Below are 25,088 nucleotides of genomic sequence, written 5' to 3' on the forward strand. Positions count from 1 at the left end.
AAAATGCTATTAGTCTTAGAGATATGAGAAGATATTACATTCATTAAACAAGAATAATATACCATAAAGAAATTCAAAGAATGAAAACAGCTCTTAAAAGTTTAAAACATGGCTGGGCACAGTGGCTCACACCTGTAATCCAAGCACTTCGGGAGGCCGAGGCAGGCAGATCACCTGAGGTCAGGAGTTTGAGACCAGGCTGGCCAACAGGGTGAGACCCCGTCTCTACTAAAAATACAAAAAATTAGCTGGGCATGGTGGCATGAGCCTGTAATCTCAGCTACTTGGGAGGCTGAGACAGGAGAATCGCTTGAACCCAATAGGCAGAGGTCGCAGTGAGCTGAGAAAAGAAAAAGAAAAAAGAAATTTGTGAGAGCTGAGCATAAGCCAAACTAAATGCACACGCAGGAAATATTAATACATATTAGTTATGTTTTGAGGACGTATGTTCACAAATACAAAACCTCTGGGGAGGCTGAGGCGGGTGGATCATGAGGTCGGGAGTTCAAGACCAGCCTGGCCAACACAGTGAAACCCTGTCTCTACTAAAAATACAAAAATTAGCTGGGCATAGTGGCAGGTACCTGTAGTCCCAGCTACTCGGGAGGCTGAGGTAGGAGAATTGCTTGAACTTGGGAGGCAGAGGTTACAGTGAGCCAAGACTGTGCCACCGTGCTCCAGCCTGGGCGACAGAGCAAGACTCTGCCTTTTATTTCTCAAAAATCCCTGGAGTCTGCCTTTGCTTGAGAAATTATTTTATCCAGCTATACTTGATGGAAAACCCAGTGTTTCAGTAGCAGAAAGAACTTTGTGGTGTAAGCCATTCTAGATAAGTAGACAGGCTAGGGGTCTCTTCCGTGGAATGCCAGTTAGCTGTGTCCTACAGACAGACCTCAAAGAAAGACTCCATCCCAGGGACACAATGGCTCTCCCGAAGCTAGGACTCTGGAATCAGGACACAGGTTGCTCTATCTGGACATACTTCTCTAAGTAAACAAGACGCTCTTCCTTAAAGTAGCTGTCGTGTTGCTGTATTCCCATCACATTCCCAGGGGTGTGAAATAGTAGACTCTCCAGTCTACTAGAGATGGGGCCATTTTCTCAGCAACACTTGCTTGTTATATCCTGTTAAAAAAATCTTAACGTAGAAAAATGGGCAAAACATAAATGTATAACTCCATGAACAACTACAAAGTGAAAACCTATATAGTCAATGTACATATTTTAAAAAATAAAACATTGTGGCCAGGCATGGTGGCTCACATCTGTAATACCAGCACTTTGGGAGGCCGAGGCAGGTGGATCACCTAAGGTCGGAAGTTTGAGACCAGCCTGCCCAACATGGAGAAACCCTATCTCTACTAAAAATACAAAATTAGCTGGCATGGTGGCGCATGCCTGTAATCCCAGCTACTCAGGAAGCTGAGGCAGGAGAATCGCTTGAACCCGGGAGGTGGAGGTTGCGGTGAGCCGAGATGGCGCCATTGCACTCCAGCCTGGGAAACAAGAGCGAAACTCCATCTCAAAAAAAACAAATACATTGCCAACACACCAAAAGCCCCAAACAGTATCTGCTATCACTGCTATCATTACTTAAACACTGTGGTTTAATTTTGCCAATTATTGAATTTTTAAGTGTACATTTTGATTTTTTAGTATATTCACAAGATTTTGCAGCCATCACTATAATTTAATTTTAGAGTATTTTTGTCCTCTGTCAAAGAACCCCCCCATACCCATTCGCTGCCTCTTCATACTCCCCACATTCTGTCCCCACCCTAAAGACCTACTTTTTGTCTCCATAGATTTACCTCTTCTGGACACTTTATGTAAATGTAATGAGTCTTTTGTGACTAGCTTCTTTAACAGCATAATGCTTCAAGGTTCATCCATGTTATCGAATGTATGGATATGTCATATCTTTTTATTGCCAAATAACAGTCCATTGTGTGGCTGTACCAATATTTTATGTATTCATTCCTCAGCTGAGAGACATTTGGGTGGTTTTCACTTTCTTGCTATTAACAATAATGCAGCTCTGAACATTTGTGTACAATAAAAATAAATAGCATCCTACAATTAATATGGAAACAACAGAAATTTATTTCTCATAATTCTGGAGGCTGAGAAGTTCCATATCAAGGCTCTGATAGATTCAATGTCTAGTGAGGAAATGCTTCATAAATGGTTCATAAATGGTGCTTTCTTGCTGTGTCTTCATGGTGGAAGGGGTAAGGTCTTCCTGGGGCCTCATTTATTTACGTATGTATTCATTTATATTTTTGGAGACCCAGCCTGCATCTGTTTTCCCCTTCTTCCTTGAATGTAAACCGTAGAAAGCTGGGCTTTCTTTTGAGAGCTTGGGAGATTTTTGTCTCAACTCAAGGAGACTAGAGGATGACCCATCTGTTTTTCATTAGTTTTAAACTCAGCTTTTTTACTTCCTGTAGAGTTTCAGAATTTGGCAAAGTTCTCAAGGCTCAAGCTGGTTGTCTGAAGCCTTTCAAACCCCCAGTTTTATCACCACATATGAGGTATGGATCCAAGTTTATTTATTTATTTATTTTGCATGTGGATATTCAATTGTTCCAGCACCATTTGTTGAACTTTAAACATGCATTTAAAGGTGCGTATACATGCTGATTTGTCAAAGGGATAGACAGGGCTAGTTATTTACCTATGTTTCTCAACTCTAAACCTTCCTTCTAAATCCTTCTCTGTGCTGCTGGGGCTGAGGCTCTACAAACTCTGTGTTCTAGACTCCCTTGCCAGTGGCTTTCTGTTACATCTGCCAATAAGAACTGTTAATAAGGGACTGATGTTGGGAGAAAAGCTGAGCGTTGGGAGAGAAGTTGAAGCAGGGCTTGGAACATGTCCGGGGCCCAAGGTCTAAAACCCCTCTTGGCCTTTGGAATGTGTCTGGACTTGCTGGCTCCTTGCTTCTAGCACTCCCATTATCTCAAGTAGCCATATGTTTCAAAGAACATGCTAATTCATCACATCTGTAGCTCATTCACTTGATACACTGCTTCCTTTCAAACCCCACATCCTCACCACCTGTTTCTTTGTTTGATCACCAATAAATAGTGTGAGCTCCCAGAGCTTGGGGCCTTCACAGCCTCCATACTAGCGTTGGCCCCCTGGTCCCACTTTCTCTCTTAACTTGTCTTTTCTCATTCCTTTGTCTCCACCAGACTTTGTCACCCCCACGGCCTGGTGTTGGGTCCGATCACCCCAACAACTGGAATATGGAAGGGAATAAGAAGAGGATTCCTTCCTAATTGCTAGCTTCTGTTAGCAGTAGCTGATGCCATGGCCCCTGCTGCCAGCTCTCAGTCTTCACCTGAGCCAGGTGGCACCCCTTTGAGAAATAGAGTACTACCCCTTCACCTCCTTCACCTGCCAATCTGGGCTTCCTCTGTGGAGATCCCAACACCCACTGGTCTGTGTCCTCTTCTCAGAGGTCCCAGCACCAGCCACAGGACTCCTCTTCTCGGTGGTACAACCAGCAGCTTCCAAGGCCCTGCCACATATCCAGAGCTTGGGGATCAGCTATAGAGAGCCAATCCCCTGAGAACCCATGCATTAATCCCAGGGGGCCTCTCCTCCAAGCGCCTACATTCTGGAAAAGCCTTCACCTCGATTTTCTACAGTCATGATACCTGGGTAACTCAGTGCTCCCTTTTGGATTTTTCTTAGCCCTTCAACACCTATGTAAATCTGCATGAAATTTCCACTGTTTGAATACAGTGTCATTCCCTCCTGAGCCCTAACTGATACGCTGTGTTTCCAGTGTCCCTCATCCACTAGACTCAGTAGTGTCAGGAATGGTGTGGTATTTTGTTATAAATTTAACTCCTTAGATGGACACACAGAGAGCCTCAATAAATATTTTTAATCCATCAATGCAAGAAGTGTGGTTGTCAGAAGTCAGCCAAAAGTCCAAGTTTAAATCTAAGCTCTGCCATTCACAGTTTGGGTGACCTCTGCTTCTTTTTTGGAAATGAAGTTCATATTTTCCGAGCACTTTTTCTGTGCCAGGTGCTTCCAAATGTATCTCGTTTAATCCTCACAACATACCTCAGAGGAAGACATCATTTTTACAAGTAAGGAAATAGAGGCTTAGAGAGATGAAGTGGTTGACCCAGGCTGTCTATCTTGTAAATGGTGGGCTGTGATTCCCACACCACTGGAGTTTCTGGAGTCAGAGGCTGCCTGGAGTCAGGAGCTGCCTGGAGTCAGGGGCTGCCTGACTCCAGAAACCATTTTCTGTGCATTTCATGTAGCTCCACCTCAATTGCCTTCCTTTCCTCATCTGCAGACTGATTAAATAAAATGTATCATTTGGATGAAATTAGATAAATAATTCCAAATGCATTCTTTTTTAGAATAAATTATCTGCAGTTCAGTACTTTATTCTTACTAACAAATTCCAAGCAACACTCCTACTCACGGGGCTGGCCCTTCCCATGCATTTTCTTTTCTTGCTTTTTTTTTTTTTCTGAGATGGAGTCTCACTCTGTCACCCAGACTGGACTGCAGTGGGGCCATCTTGGCTCACTGCAAGCTCTGCCTCCCAGGTTCAAACGATTCTCCTGCCTCAGCCTCCCGTGTAGCTGGGATTACAGGGATGTACTACCATGTCCGGCTAATTTTTGTATTTTTATTAGAGACAGGGTTTCACCATGTTGGCCAGGCTGGTCTCGAACTCCTGACCTCAAGTGATCCGTGCACCTCGGCCTCCCAAAGTGCTGGGATTACAGGCATGAGCCATCGCGCCCAGTCCCCATACATTTTCTTGCTGGCCATGCTGCCCACCGTCTGCTAAGTTGCCATGGCTGCCTGGCCATCTGACTTGTCACCCTCTCATCCCTGACCTGACCCCAGTGTGTCTGATTTTGCACGGCCAAGAGGTCAGATTCTTCTGCAAAGGACAGCCCTGTGAGGTCCAGGTTATGGACTCCTGCTCAAGCACATGTAGGATGCGAGTCTGATGGTGACTGGGTCCTTCAGTAGTATTCGTGGCAGCCTGCTGAACTCTGCCTTCCAAGATCCAGTTTATATTTTAGGGCCCCAATGTAAATGTTGCAAAGTCCCTCCCATTTCCCCTGCCTCAGAACAGCAGCATGGAAAGCCTAGAATGGAAAAAGAGAATGAGTCCAAACCCAGCAGCTCAGGCCATGAGGCATGCCTGTTCCACATCGCTCCACGTGGCTCCGTGTTTGTTGCCTCCACATCTGTTCCAACCCAGCTAGGCTGGTGCAGAAGGAGCCCAGGGGGTCCTGCTTATCACTGAATTCCTTTACTGATGCTGTTGTTTTAAGGAGAAAAAATCCCCATGAAAGGTCCCCCACAGGAACTGGGGACCTGTCAATGATCCCAATAGGTAAGGCAGACTCATTTGCAGTGAGCTCCAGGGGACCTTTCTACAGCTCACAGTGACCAGTGGGAATAGGACACACAAGGTGATGCCAAGCCTGGCACAACAGCTGGGTACCTTGGCTTGTCCCAAATCCCAGAGTAAATGCAGGGCACCTGAGGCAGCTGCCAAGGGACAGATGTCCTTTCAGAGGAGCTCTGGACAAGGCCCTCGTTTATTTCTCTCTGTCACCTGCCCCTCTCTCTCTTTAAAAACCTAGGCATTTTGTCTTTTCTCATTTTTGTCCTACACAGGAACATGAGAGCCACCTGGTGGAAGGTTTTATTAGCAATGAGGATGAGGGAGAGTTTGGCAGCTTGGCAAAGCTACAGGTTGTGGAGAAGCAGCTGAGACAACAGCCCCGAGAGAGGAGATCCGTGCTTCCCTGGAGCACAGGGCAGGTTGACATATCAGCTGCGGAACAGTATCTGGACCAGAAGCCTTTGCTCACTGTGAGAGACAGGCCGGGTCACTTACTTGCCGCACATGAGGGCTGAGTGGTGGCTGGTAGAGATCCACGGAGGCCAGTGGTTGAGGCTCTGAAGGGGACATGGCTGTCACTGTGGGAGCAGGGAGCCAAGAAAACTGCTGAAGCAAGCAGCCTGCTTTCAGAGCCAAGCCCCGAGGGGTGGGTGTCAGGGCTTCCATTCAAGTGTCAAGTGAGAAATCTTCAGCCACTTTGCAGAGACTCCACCAATCCTGTATTGAAGCCAGGCCCCAACTGTGACAGCAAGGGGCCAAAGTCTTTTACCAAAAGGTAAAATAGGGTACCCAGATGGGACGGGTGTGGCCAAGTAGTACTACCACCTTGGGCAAGACCCTTCTCCTAGCTGGGATTAGGTTTTCTCATTTAAAATTCCACCCATCCAGCAATCCTCAGTGATGGCCTGTTGTTTTCCTAATGCCAGTCCCAGGAAGCAAAGCTCAACAAAATCACCTGTTGTCAGGGATAGTGGAAGACAGAAGGATAAAGCACTGGCTTCCCCAAAGTCACAGATGGTGGGTGGAGGCTCCCACAGAGAGTTCACAGGAATCCCCAGGCCGTCCTCAGGGCTTTAGTTTACTCCTTCCCTATAACTCAAGAAAATACAGGGGTTTCCAATAGAAATTTAAACCTAGTAGCCTAGAAGTATTCCAAAGGGACTGCAGATTGAGTAAAATGTAAAATATAACATACCCAACTTTTATTAATGTAAAAATATATCAGTTGACCCAGTTATCCCCTCTCTTTCCAAAGGAGTGCCTCCCCAGTTAGGTGGACACAAAGGGTTCCATATTAGAAACTTGATTCACATTCCCCTTTCCTTTCTCAGCCACTCACACAGAAGGAAAGGCTAATTTTTAGGGCCTTGCCAGAGCCAAATGTCACTTTGTAGTCCCTGGTCTGGGCCACCCAGAGCAGGCTTCCCCCAGCTCCCTGGTCTGAGCAGAACTTTAGCAAGAGGGGAAACTAGGAGAATCTAGTGAATATCTGAAATTACAATCTCTCATATAACCTATATATAATCATTAGAAACACCAGCACAGCTATAAACCTTTCAAATTAGCAAAAGGAAAACACATACCCACATGCACTACAAAATAATCCCAATAGAAAAGATAGAAAGGGGAAACAAACTGAAATAAGAAACATATGAGTATTATTTAGGAGTATTATTCCAATAAATGTAAATGGAATAAACTTAGTTATGAAAAGAAAAGACTGCTGGACAAGATGGAGTAAATGCACTTTTTGCTATTCTTCTTGCTAAGTACACTTAAAAACCTTGGACGTTATATAAAAAACAAGCAAAAGAAGACACTGAAAGGTGGAGAAAAGAAGGCAGACTGGCTAGGGACCTCAGTACCCAAGGAACCACATGGTGGTGTGTAACTTCCCTGCTCCAGCCAAATGCCATGAAAAAAAAAAACTGTGCCCTCATTCCCGCTCCTCACAGCAAAGAATGAGTGGGGAACCTAGATTTCCATCAGTTGCATGTCTTTTCCTCTCCTCACTGGGATGCTTTCAGAGGAAGCTGGATGGGGAACTGAGAATTTCACCACCTTCAAGCAATACTGAGCGCTCATCCCACTCTGCAGTGTCAGTGGAAGCAATGTGGGGAAGGGCAATGAAGTGCTCCTACTAGCCAGGGTGGTGTCAGTATGTCAGCAGAGGTCTCAGGGAGGCTGAGCTCCCATCTTCACCTAGCAGTAATGACACACCCTTCTGCACCTGGGTGTCAACCCTGGCAAAGTGAGGAAACTGGATTTCCACCTTCACCAGGTACTAATGAGGTGGCTCCTCCTCTCCTATTCCTCACCATTATAGTGTCAAAAATGGTGTGATAAAATAGAAGACTTAGATAAATCCAGAGTCTCACAATAACCAAAATGTTTAGGATACAATACAAAGTTAGTTTTCATATCAAGAACCAGAAAAATCTTATATTTTTATATTTTTTGGAGACAGAGTCTCACTCTGTCACCCAGGCTGGAGTGCAGTGGCATGATCTCGGCTCACTGCAACCTCCATCTCCCAAGTTCAAGCGATTCTCCTGTCTCAGCCTTCTGAGTAGCTGGGATTACAGACGTACACTACCATGCCTGGCGAACTTTTTGTATTTTTAGTAGAGATGGGGTTTCACTATGTTGGCCAGGCTGTTCTCGAACTCCTGACCTCAAGTGATCCTCCTGCTTCAGCCTCCCAAAGTGCTGGGATTACAGGCGTGAGCCACCGCACCCAGCCAGAACCAGGAAAATATTAACTTGAATGAGAAAAGACAATTAATGATGCCAATATCAAAATGACACAGATGTTGGAATTATTTGACTTTTTTTAACTTTTTATTTTAAAATAATTATGGATTCATAGGAAGTTAGAAAAAAGATATATGATGAGGTCCTGTGCAGCCTGCAACCCTGCACTCTCATATCCCTAGTGATAGCATTTTGCACAACTGCAGTGTAATATCAGAACCAAAAAATTAACATTTGTACAACCCACAGTTTATTTGGACTTCACCAATTATACATGAACCCATTTGTGCATGTGTGTCTGTGTGTGTGTATGCATAGTTCTATGCAATTGTATCACACGCATAGCTCTGGATACCTACCACCACAGTCGACAGCCAAAGCTGTTCCTTTGGCCACACCATTATAACCACACCTGTAAAGTGGGGCTAGTCACCAGAAAGACCAAGGCATATTTAGAGGTTGGAACCTTCAGACTTATCCTGGCCTCTGAGGAAGGGAGAGGGGCTGGATACTGAGTTAAACACCAGTGGCTCCTGACTTAATCATGTCTATGTAAAAAAACTTTGATAAAACTCTTAAATGACGGGCTTTGGAGAGATTCTATGGCTGTGAACCCAAGGTGCTGGGAGGGTGAAGTGCCTGAAGAGACATGGAAATGCCCCTATCCCTGTACCTCACCCCGTGTATCTCTTCCATGTGGCCGTTCCTAAGTTGCATCCTTCATAATAAACTGACTAACATAAGTGAAGTGCCTTCCTGAGTTCTATGAGCTGTTCAAGGGAGTTATTGAACCTGATGAGAGGGAACCGCCAGTGTGTAGCCAGTTGGTCAGAAATACACGTCACAATCTAGGACTCGCAGCTGAAGTGAGGGCAGTCTTGTGGATCAGAGCCCTTAAACCTTCGGAGTTGACACTGACTCCGAGTACTTAGGGCCAGAATGGAATTGAATTATAGGACACACAGCTTGTGTCCTAAGAATTGAAGAGTTCGTTGTTGGCATGGGAAAAACCCATACATACGGTGTCAGAAATGTTGTGGTAAAAACATTTCAGAACCTATGATACATGATATGAAATTAAAACAAATCAAATCATAAAGAATAAAAATAAAAGTCAAAACTATTTCAAACAAATTCAGTTCAAAAGAAATCAGGAATCAAGTTATTAACATTAGTCATACAACTCACAATGTGACACTCAAGATAGAAAAAGCCAAACTAGTTGAGGCAGACACACATATTAATAAAAGTAAAATCCACACTGAAGCTGCAAGTATCAAAAATAAGGTATGCACCAAAAATATAGCAATAAAAAAACTTAACTATGAAAAAATAGCAGAAATTGGAAATCATAACTATGACTAGGGAAGATTTTAACTCACCTCTGTCAAAGCATGATGTACCCCAAATAAATATGAATCTAAATAAAATAATTGATAAAGTTGAACAATATCCTGACAAAATTGCATATACATTTGCAAGTTCCCATAGAATAGAGGTCCCCAACCTTGGGCCACAAACTGGTATCACTGGGCACAGTAGGAGGTGAGCTGCAGGAGAGCAAGCATTACGGCCTGAGCTCCACCTCCTGTCAGATCAGTGGCTGCTTTAGATTCCGTTGTGAGCACGGACGCTATTGTGAACTGCACATGTCGAGGATCTACATTGCACATCTATCCTTATGAGAATCTAATGCCTGATGATCTGAGGTGGAACAGTTTCATCCTGAAACCAGCCAAACACCCCCCACCCGCATGAAACTGGTCCTTGATGTCAGAAAGATTGAGGACCGCTGTCCTAGAACATACATTAGGCAACAAAATATGCTAGATATATTGCAAAATATATTAGAGAGTACACGGTTTGTCTATAATGCAAAAATAATCTAGAAAATAAAAAAATAGATGGGGGATAATTTAACCAACTATCATTTTTTACATTATCATAAATAATCTTGGATCAACAAAGAAATAAAAACTAAAATCATAGACTATCTTTAAAATAATTATATGACATCAATACCTATGAAAACAGTATAAAATGGGCTAAAACTGTGTTTGGAGGAAAATTCATAGCCTTAAACACCTACATATCTAAACAAGAAAAGAAAGTATCCAGCTCAAGAAATTAGAAAAGGAGCAATAAACCCAAGGAAAGCAGAACAACAGAATATAAAGTTAGAAATTAATAAGCATAAGAACTGATCATTTTGGGGGGTGGGTCATGGAGATGAGCTACTGTATGCCTAATCAAGAAGTAAAGGAAGCAATCACACATTATAAATGAAAAGGGCAAAATAAGCCTGAATACAGAGAAATTATTCCAGAGGATTTTGCAATTATCTATACAAATACATTTGAAAAGCTGAATAGAGGAAATTGGTTTTCAAGAAAATATAGATGACCAAAATTGGCCTTGAGATAGAAGACTACCCAACAGACTGATAACAATTGAAGATGGTAAGAAAGCTTAAAAAATAATTACCCCCCAGCCCCACCCCCAAAATCTGTTAAGTTTAAATGGTTTCAAAGTAAATTCTTTCAAACTCTCCAGGAATGTATAAGCCTGATACTATTTAAAGTATTTCAGAATGAGAAAAGAGAGAATCATTCCAATTTCTCTTTATAAACTGGCATAATATTTATACAAAATAATTAAGAAGAATGCAAAACAAAAATCTGTAGAAAAAAATTTTTAGTGAAAAATTTTTGCTAAACCACTACACATTCATTAAAATGGGCAAAATCCAGAACACTGAAAAACCAAATGCTGGTGAGGATGTGGAGCAACAGGAACTCTCATTCATTGCTGGTGGGAATACAAAATGGTGCAGATGCTTTAAAAGACAAGTTGGCAGTGTTACAAAATGAACACACTCTTATCAGACAGTCCAGCAATTGTGCACCCTGATATTTACCCAAATGAAACTTATGTCCACACAGAAACCTGCACATGAATGTTTATAAAAGCCTTTTTTCATAATTGCCCAACTTTGGAAGCAACCAAGATATCCTTCAGTAGGTGAATGGATAAATAAACTGTGCTTCATCCAGACAATGGGATATTATTTTGTGCTAAAATGAAATAAACTATCAAACAATGAAAAGACATGGAGGAAACTTAACTTTACTAAGTGAAATAAGTCAATCTGAAAATGCTACAGACTATATGATTCCAACCATATGACATTCTAGAAAAGGCAAAACTATTGAGACAGTAAAAGGATCTGTGGTTCCTGGGGGGGGTGGGGGAAGGGAGGGATGATTGGGGGAGCACAAAGGATTTTTAGGGCACTGAAACTATCTGTATGGTACTATAGTGATGACTACATGTCATGATACATTTGCCCAAACCCATAGAATGCACAGCACCAGAAGTGAACCCTAGTGTAAACTATGGACTCAGGGTGACAATGATGTGTCCATATAGGTTCATCAACTGTAACAAGCATTTTGCTCTGATGAGAGATGTTGATCATTAGGCTATGCAGGTGTGAGGAAAGGGTTTATGGACAACCGCTATACCTTCCACTCAGTTTTGCTGTGGGCTCAAAATTGTGCTGAAATATAAAGTTAATTTTAAACACAAAATTAAAATCTATGCAAAAATGCTGAATGTGGATAAATAAAATCCATCTGTAAATGAAAAAATAACACACTGTGACCAAGATGGGCTGACCTCAGGAATGCTAGGCTAGTCCAGTAATAAAAAGCTATTACCATCAGACTAACAGGCCAAATGACAAAGGGCTAAATCAACACCCCCAAGATATGCAATTCAACACCCATTTCTGATTTTTAAAACTAAAAAGAGAAAGAATATATGTGTCAAACTAAAACCATCATCATGCTTAATGGTGAGTAACTAGAAACATAATCTTTAAAGGCAGAAGCAAGACAAGTCTAGTCTGTATCAACACTAATCTAGAGATAAAAGCCAATGCATTTACACAAAAAGAAAAGAAAAACATTGGAGGAAAAATGGAAAATTATAATTTACAGATAATTTATTACTATCATACATAGTAATAAAGTATTTTGATTTATTACTATCATATATAGTAACAAATAATCTGTAAATGATGACTTTCCATACATAGAAAACCCCAAAATTGCTGAAAACCTATCAGAAACTTGAGTAGAGGGGCATATATCACAACTATCATACAAAAATCCATAGCTTTTCTAAGTATTAAAAAAAAAAAGGAAGTAAAGATCTTATTCACAATAATAATCAAAGAGAAAATTACCTCAGTGAAATGTTAAAGGAAATGTTCAGGGTATATACAAATAAAATTCCCTATTTTACTAAGAGATATAAAAGAATTTAACTGAATAGCAAGACAACTAGCTCTTGGATGGGACTACTCAATATGATAAATTGTCAATTCTTCTAAGTGTATAAATTTAAAGCAATCTTAAAATAGCACACCATTGGGATTTTGAGGGGAGCCTAACAAAAAACAAAAACTAGAATTCATCCAGTTTCTAGCTTGGAATAAAATAAATATTGGAAATCAAATAAAATAAAGATGTTGAATGGGCCAGTAATATTGGGAAAGACAAGAGGAAAAATGGATTATTGATCTAACCATATGAAAACCTATTATAAGGCTGTACTAATTAAAACAATTTGGTATTGGCAGTACTTTGGTGAAACAGAATGGGAAGTCCAGAAAGAGACAAGAGACACAAAATAATTTAAGGGTGGCATTGCAAAGCACAAAGGAAAAGAAAAAAATGCTCAGCAAATGCCTTGGGGACAACCAGCAAACCATTTTTAAAAATCCCTATTTACCTCACTTCTTACACCAAAATAAATACAAGATGGAGCAAAGGGTTCATTAACCCATGTAAGTTATAAAAAGAAGCATGAATGTTTTTGAGTATAATTCTGTTTAGTGCAGACTTTCCAAGCAAGATATAGACTCCGAAGACTGTTAAAGACATGATTAATATATTTTATTACCAAAGGAAAAAAAATTCCCCCCCCAATTTTATGTATAAAGTCATAAGACCAAAAGCAAACTAGGAAATTTTTATATTACATATGATGGAAAAGAAAGCAAACCCCTTAATTTATAATGAGCTCATAGAAATTTACAAGGAAAAGAGCACTATTCCAATAGAAAAACAGACAACAAAAGAACCACAAATGTTCCATCTGCAAGTCAAACGTGGTAAGATTAAGTCTCTCAGGCAGACAAAAAGGTCAGAAGTTGATTCCCATTTCAGAGAAATGGCAGTAGAGTTTAAATGTTGTAGAGCAAGGCAATTTGTATCTAGTGAAAAAAAGGTATGTGCCTTTTGACCCAGAAATCCCACTTGTAGAAATTTACCCTGTGGTAATTATGAATAGTAAGAAGAGTTAACATGTACTGAGTGCTTGCTATAAGAAATCAGGGTAAAAAATTCCCAAATGGATCATCTCATTGAATCCTCAAAATGACACCATGAGGAAGATCTTATGCCCTTTTTATAGATGACTAAACTAAGGGTGAAGAAATTAAGGACTTGTCAGGCACAGTGGCTCACACCTGTAATCCCAGCACTGTGGGAGGCCAAGGCAGGAGGATCACTTGAGATCAGGAATTCAAGACCAGCCTGGCCAACATGGTGCAACTCCATCATTACTAAAAATACAAAAATTAGCCTGGTATAGTGGCCCGAGCCTGTAACCCCAGCTACTCGGGAGGCTGAGGCATGAGAATCGCTTGAACCCAGGAGGTGGAGGTTGCAGTGAGCCGAGACTGTGCCACTGCACTCCATCCTGGCCAACAGAGCGAGATTCTGTCTCAAAAAGAAAAAAAAAAAAGTGGAAATTAAGGGACTTGCCCAAGATTACACAGTATACCATGGAGCAGGGATTTTAACTCAGGCAGTCTTGGTTAAATACTTGCTCCCAAGGATGTTAATTGTAATATTGTAAGAGCTACAAACTAGAAACAGCTCAAGCTTGCAACAATATGAGACTGGTTAAATATTTTGTGATACATTTCTAAGGATTATACATTTCTAAGGATTAGGGGCAGCCCCTACAGAAATGAAGTCCGTCTGTGCTGATGTGGAAAGCTCTCTACCACCCAGCAGTGAGAAAAAAGCAAGATACAGACCAGCGTGTTCCACTCAGAGTACAGGTCTTTTTGTGTTTTAAAAATAGACTGCATGTGAGTGCTAATAGCCTATATGGAATCTTAGTGCAAATTAGGTAACGGCAATGCCTCTGGGTGTTCACAGTCCTGGGGGCATGTAGAAGAGGTGGCCCTATGCCTTCATTTCCACTTCACCTGGGCACATTGGTGCAGAGTTTATATGAATAAGGATAATAGAAACATAATTTTCTCTCAATGTCTGGTTGAGATCGGTTCCAGGACCGCCCCCACCCAACCTGTGGATACCAAAATCCCCAGATGCTCAAGTCCGTGATATAAAATAGCAGAGTATTTGCATACAACTGCGCACTTTCCTTCTGTATATTTGAAATCATACAGTGTTAATGCGATGTAACTAGTTGTTGTAAGGTACTGTTTAGGGATTAATGACAGGAAAAAATGTCTGTACGTGTTCAGTACAGACCCAGTTCCTCCCCCTACCCCCAATATATTCAAATTCCATCCATAGTTGGTCAAATCCATCCATGAATTCAGAACCATGGACAGGGAGGGCCAACTGTATACACAGAGATGACATAAGTATGCAGAACAGCGCCTAAACCACAGACCCCCCCCAAGCTCATTGTCCTTATTAGTATAATTTGAGTATTCCTTATTTTCATTAGTATAATTTACTATTCCAGAAGACTTTTGTCAGGCAAATAACTATATTGTTCATTTGAGGACCTTCTCACAAGACATTGATAGGCCTTGGTAGACAGCTTACTCCTTAAAAGCCCTGAGACTCTTTGAACACCTCAGGACCTTGGCATTGCTGCTTTCACCAGCTCTAAGCTGTGACATCGCCATCCTCAGCCAATCCTAGAAAGCTCAATGCAGTAGGGCCTGGTCCTTCCCCACTGAGCAGTGCCGCAACTCTGTCAAGGAGGTGTTCTCCCTTACTGCCATGAGCAAGAAGCTTGGAGCTGTCTTAGCAGCAAGTTGTGTTGAGGTTATTTGGGGAGCTGGCAGGGAGCAGTGGATACCTCCTAAAATAGGCATAAGGGTGCCTGTGGATGGAATCACAATTTATGTCAATGTGCTTCTCTTTGGGAGAGAGACTGTGCAGAGAGCTTTTTTACTTTCCATTTTTGCTTTATTTGAATGCTTGATGCACATGTATCACTTTTATTACTGTTATTTTCTGTGCCAATGGCGATTACCTGGTGGTAAGATTATAGGCTTTTATATCTACTTAAAAAAATTTTTTTTGCATTGAAAGTTCTTATAAAAGAGATTATGGTCAATAACGTCAGCTGTCTCAGGGAAAAGTAGCTAGTTTTTCCTTTTTCATTTTAATAACTTAAAAATTATAATACATATGGAAAAGTACACAAACCAAGTGCACAGTTTGATGATTGATCACAAATTGAACATACCCATGTAACCACCACCCAGGTCAAGAAGTAGAACATCACCAGCATCGCGAAAGCCTGTAGGGCCCCCATAAAGACACAGCCCCTCCCTTCACCTCAGAGAGAGCCACTACCCTGACTTTAGCACCATAGATTGGTTTTGACTGATTCTGAATTTTATAAAAAACACAAACATAAACTGTATATTCATTTTGGAGTAGATTCTTTTGCAAAACATTAAAATTGTGTGATGAAGCCACATTGTTGCAAATACTAGTTTGTTTCCATTGTTATCTAGTATCTCACAGTATAAATATACCACAGTTTACTTATCCATCCTACTCTTGATGGACATTTGGAAAGTGTCCATTAGGCAATTATGAACATTGCTGATAGGATTATTCACACACATGCCTTTCGTTTCTACAGTTGACCCTTGAGTAATACAGGTTTGAATCACATGGGTCCACTTTTACATGGATTTGCTTCTGCTTCTGCTACCTGGAAGACAGCAAAACCAACCTCTCCTCTTCCTTTTCCTCCTCTGCCTACTCAATGTGAAGATGACAAGGATGAAGTCCTTTATGATGACGCATGTCCATGTAATGAATAGCAGATACATTTTTCTTCCTTTTGATTTTCTTAATAATGTCTTTTTCTCTAGCTTACTTTATTGTAAGAATACAGTATGTTAACATAATACATCAAACATACAAAATGTATGTTAATTGCCTGTTTATGTCCTTGGTAAGGCTTCTGGTCAACAGTAGGGTATTAGTAGATATGTTTTTAGGGAGTTAAGTCATACATGGATTTTTCAGCTGCCTGGGCACTCAGTACCTCTAACCTCTGCATTGTTCATTGGTCATCTGTATAACGAGAAGTGAAACTGCTGGGTCGTAATATATACATATATTCAATTACAGAAAATGACAAACTGTTTTTCAAAGTTGCTGTGCTGATGACTGTTATGAAGCCTCAGTTCTTGTCTTCTTAGTTCAAAAATATTTAAACGAGACACAGCAAAGAAGATGCAGCATAGAGCAATGTATCACAAATAATACTCTCAAAGTTAGGTGCAGAATAGACCACACCCTGAGAGAGGACTCAGAGCGGGCTGCTCATAAGGATGAGATAGTGTTGCCTGTTACTGGGGAAACGCCTTTTATGGGAGTCTTACATGGTTATTCACAAGAGGGTGGGAAGAGGTGTTACTAGTAAGTATGTTCTGAGTGGTCCTCTGGGTGCACACACGCAGTAGCTGTACATGCTTGTTCATACATTCATATATTGCATGTCTTATTAGCATCTTAAATCTCCACCCAGGAGTGTGTTTTTTACAATTATTATGAACAAAGTGTCAGTCTGAGATCAGGTAAAATAAAAAAGCATATGCTCTCTATGGGGGTTATTCTCTACTGGATATAGCTTTGCTTGAATGAGCTTGACTACAACACGAGTGCTGGGGCTTATCGTGTTGATGGTGCGGTTGCCACGGTTGCTGTCCCAAGGACTTGGTGTTTACTTCCCGGACTACCTCTCCTGCCTCAGCTGCACCTGTCTGCACTCCTCCAGCAGTGTGTGAGCTCTGCTGGCTCCTCGTGATTGCCGTTTGGTACTATCTAATTATCAATATTCTGGTAGGTATTTAGTGGTATTTTATGGTGGTTGTACTTTGTGTTTCTCTCGTGATTAATGAAATCGAGCACCTTTTCGTGTGTGTTGGACGTTTGGATGTGGTCATTTCTAAAGCGTCTGGTTAAATGCCTTGCTCGCTTTTTTCATTGGGCTGTCAGTATGATTTCCTTTTTTTTGAGACAGAGTTCCATTCTCGTTGTCCAGGCCAGAGTATAGTGGTGCCATCTCAGCTCACTGCAACCTCCGCCTCCCGACTTCAAGCAATTCTCATGCCTCAGCCTCCCAAGTAGCTGGGATTACCAGGCGCCCACTGCCACATTTGGCTAATATTTTTGTATTTTTAGTAAAGACGGGGTTTCACCATGTTGGCCAGGCTGGTCTTGAACTCCTGACCTCAGGTGATCCGCCGCCTCGGCCTCCCAAAGTGCTGCGATTACAAGCATGAGCCACTACGCCTGACCAGTATGTTTTCATTATTATTTTTTGTAGGAGTTTTTCAAATATTCTGGATGTTAACCTTTCATTAGTTCTATATGTTGCAAACATTTTCTCTCACTCTATGGCTTGGCTTTTCACTGTCTTAATAGCACATTTGACAAACAATTGTTCTTTATTTTGATTTAATATGATATTAATATTTTCCTTTATAAATAATACTTGATGTTTTGTTCAAGAAATCTTTGCTTAAGATATTCTCTTATGTTTCCTTCTAGAATCTTTATTATTTTACCTTTTGCACTTAAATATACAAAAATCTTGGAATTTATTTTGTGTATGGCATTGTTAAGTAGGGGCCAAGTTTAAATTTTCTTTTTTTAGAGACAAGGTCTCATTCTGTCTCCCAGGCTGGAGTTCAATGGCATGATCATGGTTCACTGCAGCCTCCAACTCCTGGGCTCAAGTGATCCTCCAGCCTCAGCATCCTGAGTAGCTGCGACTATAGGAACACACTAGCTAGCGCACTCAGCTAATTCGTTATTCTTTGTAGAAACGGTGGGGGGCGGGTCTCGCTATGTTGCTCAGGCTGGTCTCAAACTCCTGGCCTCAAGCAACCCTCCCACCTTGGCCTCCCAAAGTGCTGGGATTATACACCTGAGCCACCATGCCCAGCTCTGTTCAATTTTTATCATTAGTGATAGCCAACTGTCTGTATATGCATGAGCTTGTTCCTGGACTTTAATAACAATGTTATTCTTCTATTTGCCTATGCTTGTACTAATTTTGAACTGCCTTAAATATTTTTATAATATGTCTTAGTATTTGGCAGAATAAGTTCTCTCACTTTGTTCTTTCAAAGGTTGTCTTGACCAGACTTATTTCTTGGCATTTCTGTATAAATTATACACACACACACACACACACACACACACATACAAATTTATTTTATATGTATGCATCTCCAATGACAGCTTTTATTTCTCCCTTTCAAACCTTGTACTGTTTATTTCTTGAAATATTACATTGGTTAGAATGAAAAATACAGTGTTGGCTGGGTGTGGTGGCTCACACCTGAAATCCCAACACTTTGGGAAGCCAAGGCAGGCAGATCACTTGAGGCCAGGAGTTCAAGACCAGCCTGGCCAACATAGTGAAACTGTCTATAATAAAAATACAAAAATTAGCTGGGCCTGGTGGCAGGCGCCTGTAATCCCAGCTACTTGGGAGGCTGAGGTGGGAGAATTGCTTGAACCCGTGAGGTGGAATTTGCAGTGAGCCAAGATCGCACCACTGCACTCCAGCCTGGGTGGCAGAGCGAGACTCTGTCTCAAAAAAAAGAAAGCGAAAGAGAAAAAGGAGAGGAGAGGAGAGGGAAGAGAAACAATATTAACTATATTTAGAATGATGGGTATCCTTGAAGATCATGAGCATCCTTGTCTTAATAACAATCTGAGAGGGAAAAGTTTTCAGTAGTTTCAATATTCCATCATTATAGCATTACAACGCTTTTTCGCTTTTTAAAGATACTATTTATCAGATTAAGGTAGTTCCATCCTACTTTGATAAAAGGGATTTTTGTTTTTGTTGTAACAAATGTGTGTTGAATTTTATAAAGGTTTTTAAACATATGGCTTTTTCCTTTATTTTATAAAAATGGTGAATAACACTAATTTTCAAGTATTAAATCAACCTCAAGTTCCTAAAATAAACCCAACCTGGTTTTCACACATTATCTCTTCATATATTGCTGAATTCAACTTTCTTTTAGGAATTTTGTACCTATGTTAGTGATTGACTTAGCCTATAGTTTTGTTTCTTTCTTCTTCTAATATTATTGTCAGATTTTGGCAAGACTATGCTGGCCTTATAAAGCAAGTTTGGAAATGTCTGTTCCTTTTGTCCCTGGAAAAGGTTGCATAATACTTGTATTATTTTTTCTTAAATGTTGGAAGAATTCATTGATCTGGACCTAAAGTATTTTCGTGGACTTTTTTTTTTGTGGCGGGGTGAGCAGGTAGGGTTAAAATTTCAGATTCTGTTTCGTTTCAGATGGAGCACTGTTTAAATACCTATTTCTTCTTGTGTCCATTTTGACAAGTTTTGTTTTCCTAGGAATTTATACATTTTATTACACCTTCAACTGCATTGACATGAAGTTGTTCACAATATTCTCTCATTACCTGTTTGGTTTCTGCCTGGTCTACAGTGACGGATCCTTTTCATTCCTAACATTGCTGTTTGTCTTTCTTCATCCATCTTGCTAGAATTTTATAAATTTTTTATTTTAAGAAACCAGTTTTTTAATTTGATACTCTGAGCTATTATGTTTTCATGTTATTAATTTTCCTTTTTATATTTTGATATATTTAGACAACTGATTTTGTCAGCCTTTATCTTTACTTATAAAAGCTTTTAATATAATTTTTTCTCTAAATTTCTTATTAGTTGCATCCCACACATTTTTTACTATAATTCTGTTTAAAATGTTTTATTTCCATTTCTTCTTTGATCTACAGGTTATTTAGAAGTGCATTGCTTAATTTAAAAATACGTGGAGATTTTTCCATTTATCTTTTTGTTATAGATTTCTAGTTTAATTTCACTGTTATCTGTAATCATATTCCATGTGATTTTAAACCTTTGAAATGTTTTGGAAATTGCCTTAAAGGCCAGTATATGGCCTATTTGGGTAAATGTTCTATATGCACTCGAAACAAATGTAAATTCTGCAGTTGTTGGGGGCAGGGCTCTATATATATATCAACTAGGTGGATTGTGTTAACGGCATTGTTCAAATCTTCTATATTCCTATTGGTTTTTTTTTTCTTCTTGTTCTATCAGATACTGAGAGATATATTAAAAACCGCCCAAACAGGATTATGAATTTGTTACTCCCTTTAAGTCTGTGAAATTTTTCTTTATATATTTTGAAGCTATATTATTAGGTGTATACAGATTAATTTTTTTTTTTTTTTTTTTTTTTTTTTGAGACAGAGTCTTGCTCTGTCGCCCAGGCTGGAGTGTAGTGGCGCAATCTCGGCTCACTGCAAGCTCTGCCTCCCGGGTTCATGCCATTCTCCTGCCTCAGCCTCCCGAGTAGCTGGGACTACAGGCGCCCACCACAACGCCCGGCTAATTTTTTATATTTTTAGTAGAGACGGGGTTTCACTGTGTTAGCCAGGATGGTCTCGATCTCCTGACCTCATGATCCGCCCACCTCGGCCTCACAAAGTGCTGGGATTACAGGCATGAGCCACCGCACCTAGCCCCTTTCATTAGTATTAAACATTCCTCTTACTGTCCACTAGTTCTCCTTTCCTTTGTCTGATATTGATATAACTATGCCAGCATTTTTTTGGGGAGGAGTTGAGTTTGCATGATATATATTTGTCCATTTTTTTACTTTCAACACTTTTTTATAGTATATCTCTTGTAAGCACTGTATAATTGAGATTTTTAAAAATCCAGCCTGGCACTCTTTGTTTTTACACTTGGTGTAATTACTGGTAAATGGGGACTGAAATCTACCTACTCACCATCTTAACATGAGTTTGCGATTCATCTTGCTTGTTCTGTGTTTCCTTTTCTTCTTTTATTTTGGATTAAATATTCTGTACCGTTGCATTTTCCCATCTCTTAGCATATGAAACTGCAGATAGGACTAAAACCAGAGGAGGGCACACAGAATCTTGACTGCTCTTCAGAAATACATGGCACTCCGTTAAAATGAAGATTTTTGCTTCTCACTCCAGAAGTATTGAATCAAAATATGGAGCAGGAAACAGGCAAGGTGCATTTGTTTTTAAAGCTCCGTAGGTCATTCTGACGGACAATCTAGACTTTGTTTCCTCCTACACCTTTGAAAGGTAAATACAGAAAATGAGGCTGAGAAAACACCTTTAGAATCAGTCCCCTTTCTCAGCACTTCAGTGGTTCCTGCACAGGGTGCAGATGCCGTGCTCTGGTTAGACTCCAGCCCCCAGGCTGGCTGGCTGGTTCCACCATGCATAGCCCAAAGGCTCACCCCAATCAGGCAAGGGGCTCCCCCTGTCAGCCAGGCTCCTCTTATCTGGTGTCTGACACTGCAAACGCAGCAGCCCGAATATCCCAACCTGCCTTCCGTCTCCTCACTGCTTCCCTGATTCCTGGCATGGCCCTTCTAGAGGAATGGCAAATCTTTATTTCCACTACACAGGGAGACCTGTTATTATCCCTAAGAAGCCAAGCAATGTGTATGCTGAATCTACTCAATCACCACGTACACTGGACTTTTTGCTTTATTGTAAGTCATTACTGTTACAACATTGATGGCACCGTGGACTGCATTTTTATAAGGTCATCTGAAGAATCCTGAGCCCTTGTTTCCTGTAGAAAGAGTGGTTTCCTTTAAAATTAACCACAAAAGCCCTAAATAGTGTTACAAAAATGAGTATCTACTTCTTATGAAGTGGTTTAGTGCTTTCAGCTGTATTAGAAATAGTTAAAATTGGTATATCAATTTTACCTTCAACATTCAAATAAGAAAAAAAACTGGAGACAGAGCTAAACAAACACTTTTCTACCTTAAGCAAGAAGATACTTGGTACAGAGACAAAAACCAAATAAGCAAAGAAGGAAACATACCGTTAACTGAAAACATAAAAAATTATATCTTAGTGTGACCTTCTTCTGCCAAAATAATAATAATATAATATTAATAATAAGTCAATAGCTATGCCCTAAAGTGGGTGCAGGCATTTTGATTTATAATATCGTATTATGCATATAATGCATATGATATTGTCCTCATAAAAGCAAATGTTATACAGAGAAAATCTGACCTTATTTTTAACAATTTCTCAAAAAGAGATTTTGTTGCAGAAAGAATTCTAAAGGATTTTTTGTCTATTTTTGTTTAGCCTTAAGGTTTCAAATGTATATTTTTATTTAAAAATAATAATAACGCAGTTTGTTCTGTGCAGAGTGTCCTTCCGGCTCCAGGAGCCCTGCAGCTGCCCTGCTTGGGGCTGATTTTCCAGTCCCTACAAGCCGACCTCTCCTGTGGCTTTATAATACGGGCCCCCGAATAAATAGGATGAACATACAAAATCTGACCGTTATGAGAGACTGTGGCGGGGGTGAGGACAGATGCAGATTTTACTCAGGGTCTTCCTCGGGAAGGCCTGGCCTCTCCTCAGTCAGCAGCCACCGGAGAAGTCTCCCAGGTCAGCCCTGCACATTGTGCCCAGGAGATGTGTCCCTCTGGTGACAAGGCCACACGGGAGGCAGGGACATGGGCAAGTCTTCTCCGGTGCTCCCTTCCTGAGGGTGAGGACAAGCTGGCTACTGATCTTCCCGTCCCTATCCCTCCTCCCAGGGAGCTGGCACTGACTCTAGCACCTGCCCTTAAACATTTCTCAGGGGTATACCTTTTATGGCCTTTTGTGTTGTGTTTCACTGTGATGCAGGCTGATTGGGTTGGAAGCCAGAGGAAATCACGTAGCATCCTCTGTTCCCAAGATCTCCCCTGGGGCTGGCAGTGTACGTGCGTGCCCTCCCCAGAGGCTCAGGCCTCCTGGGTGATGCGGCTCAGCAAGCAGCCTGGCCTGGATCCCATTCCCCCGTGGAGGTCCCCAGGTACTGTGCTGGCCTGAAGGAAGGGCTCAGGGCAGCAGCACAGAAGCTTCCCTCCTAGAAAGGAAACAAGGGAAAGACCAGCAAAGGACAGGAAGGAACAGGGCCTAAACTTCCTTCCTTGAACCATGGGTCCTGAAGGAGAAGAATTCCAGGAGAATCCGAGAATGACCCTTGGGGAGCTAATGCCTAAATAGTTAGCAAATAAAATGGAACACCTTTCTTGGCACTTTCATTTCCAGGTATCTTCAGAGCCCTTTAACAGGAATTTTTAAAGATTCTGCCTTTTGTTCAGGCCCATCGCAGTGCCAAGTTTAGCCAGGTTTCTGTCTCCCAAACAGTGCAAAGTGGGTTGGTTCACGATGACCCCACGGTTGACAGTGTGTACTTAAACTTCTGTGATCTCACTTAATCCTTACTGCAACCCGGTGGGTTGGCAGGCAGGGACTGCCACCGCCCTGTGGAGATGAGGCACCTAAGCTTCAGCATGGAAGTGTCTGCTGGTGTGGTCCTTCTGCTCCTGTCCCACTGCCACTTCTAACTCATTTTGAGAAACAAGCTGCTCTTTGTGGCCAAACACACCTGGGAAAAATGGGATTACTCAGCACCTGTGACAGTGTCGTGAGGACAGGCGAGGTGGCAAGGTGGGATTACTCAGCACCTGTGACAGCATCCTGGGGACAGGCGAGGTGGCAAGGTGGGATTACTCAGCACCTGTGACAGCATCCTGGGGACAGGCGAGGTGGCAAGGTGGGATTACTCAGCACCTGTGACAGCATCCTGGGGACAGGCGAGGTGGCAAGGTGGGATTACTCAGCACCTGTGACAGCATCCTGGGGACAGGCGAGGTGGCAAGGTGGGATTATTCAGCACCTGTGACAGCGTCCTGAGGACAGGCGAGGTGGCAAGGTGGGATTACTCAGCACCTGTGACAGCATCCTGGGGACAGGCGAGGTGGCAAGGTGGGATTACTCAGCACCTGTGACAGCATCCTGGGGACAGGCGAGGTGGCAAGGTGGGATTACTCAGCACCTGTGACAGCATCCTGGGGACAGGCGAGGTGGCAAGGTGGGATTACTCAGCACCTGTGACAGCATCCTGGGGACAGGCGAGGTGGCAAGGTGGGATTACTCAGCACCTGTGACAGCATCCTGAGGACAGGCGAGGTGGCAAGGTGGGATTACTCAGCACCTGTGACAGCATCCTGAGGACAGGCGAGGTGGCAAGGTGGGATTACTCAGCACCTGTGACAGCATCCTGGGGACAGGCGAGGTGGCAAGGTGGGATTACTCAGCACCTGTGACAGCATCCTGGGGACAGGCGAGGTGGCAAGGTGGGATTACTCAGCACCTGTGACAGCATCCTGGGGACAGGCGAGGTGGCAAGGTGGGATTACTCAGCACCTGTGACAGCATCCTGAGGACAGGCGAGGTGGCAAGGTGGGATTACTCAGCACCTGTGACAGCATCCTGAGGACAGGCGAGGTGGCAAGGTGGGATTACTCAGCACCTGTGACAGCATCCTGAGGACAGGCGAGGTGGCAAGGTGGGATTACTCAGCACCTGTGACAGCATCCTGAGGACAGGCGAGGTGGCAAGGTGGGATTACTCAGCACCTGTGACAGCATCCTGAGGACAGGCGAGGTGGCAAGGTGGGATTACTCAGCACCTGTGACAGCATCCTGAGGACAGGCGAGGTGGCAAGGTGGGATTACTCAGCACCTGTGACAGCATCCTGA

At 41.9% G+C, this 25,088-nt stretch overlaps 1 protein-coding gene across 2 annotated transcripts in view; it reads right to left on the reverse strand.

The window, feature by feature from the left end:
* Positions 1 to 20,289: 20,289 nt before the first annotated feature.
* The window catches only part of CERS3 (ceramide synthase 3), a 143,273-nt gene continuing 138,474 nt past the window's right edge, over positions 20,290 to 25,088 (reverse strand). For both annotated transcript variants that reach the window (XM_054450793.2, XM_054450794.2), the window contains exon 14: positions 20,290 to 23,958. The gene's annotated coding sequence lies outside the window, so the exon portion shown is untranslated. The remainder of the gene's footprint in view (positions 23,959 to 25,088) is intronic.

Source organism: Pongo pygmaeus, chromosome 16, assembly GCF_028885625.2.
Source record: "Pongo pygmaeus isolate AG05252 chromosome 16, NHGRI_mPonPyg2-v2.0_pri, whole genome shotgun sequence".
Classification (NCBI taxonomy): Eukaryota; Metazoa; Chordata; class Mammalia; order Primates; family Hominidae; genus Pongo; species Pongo pygmaeus.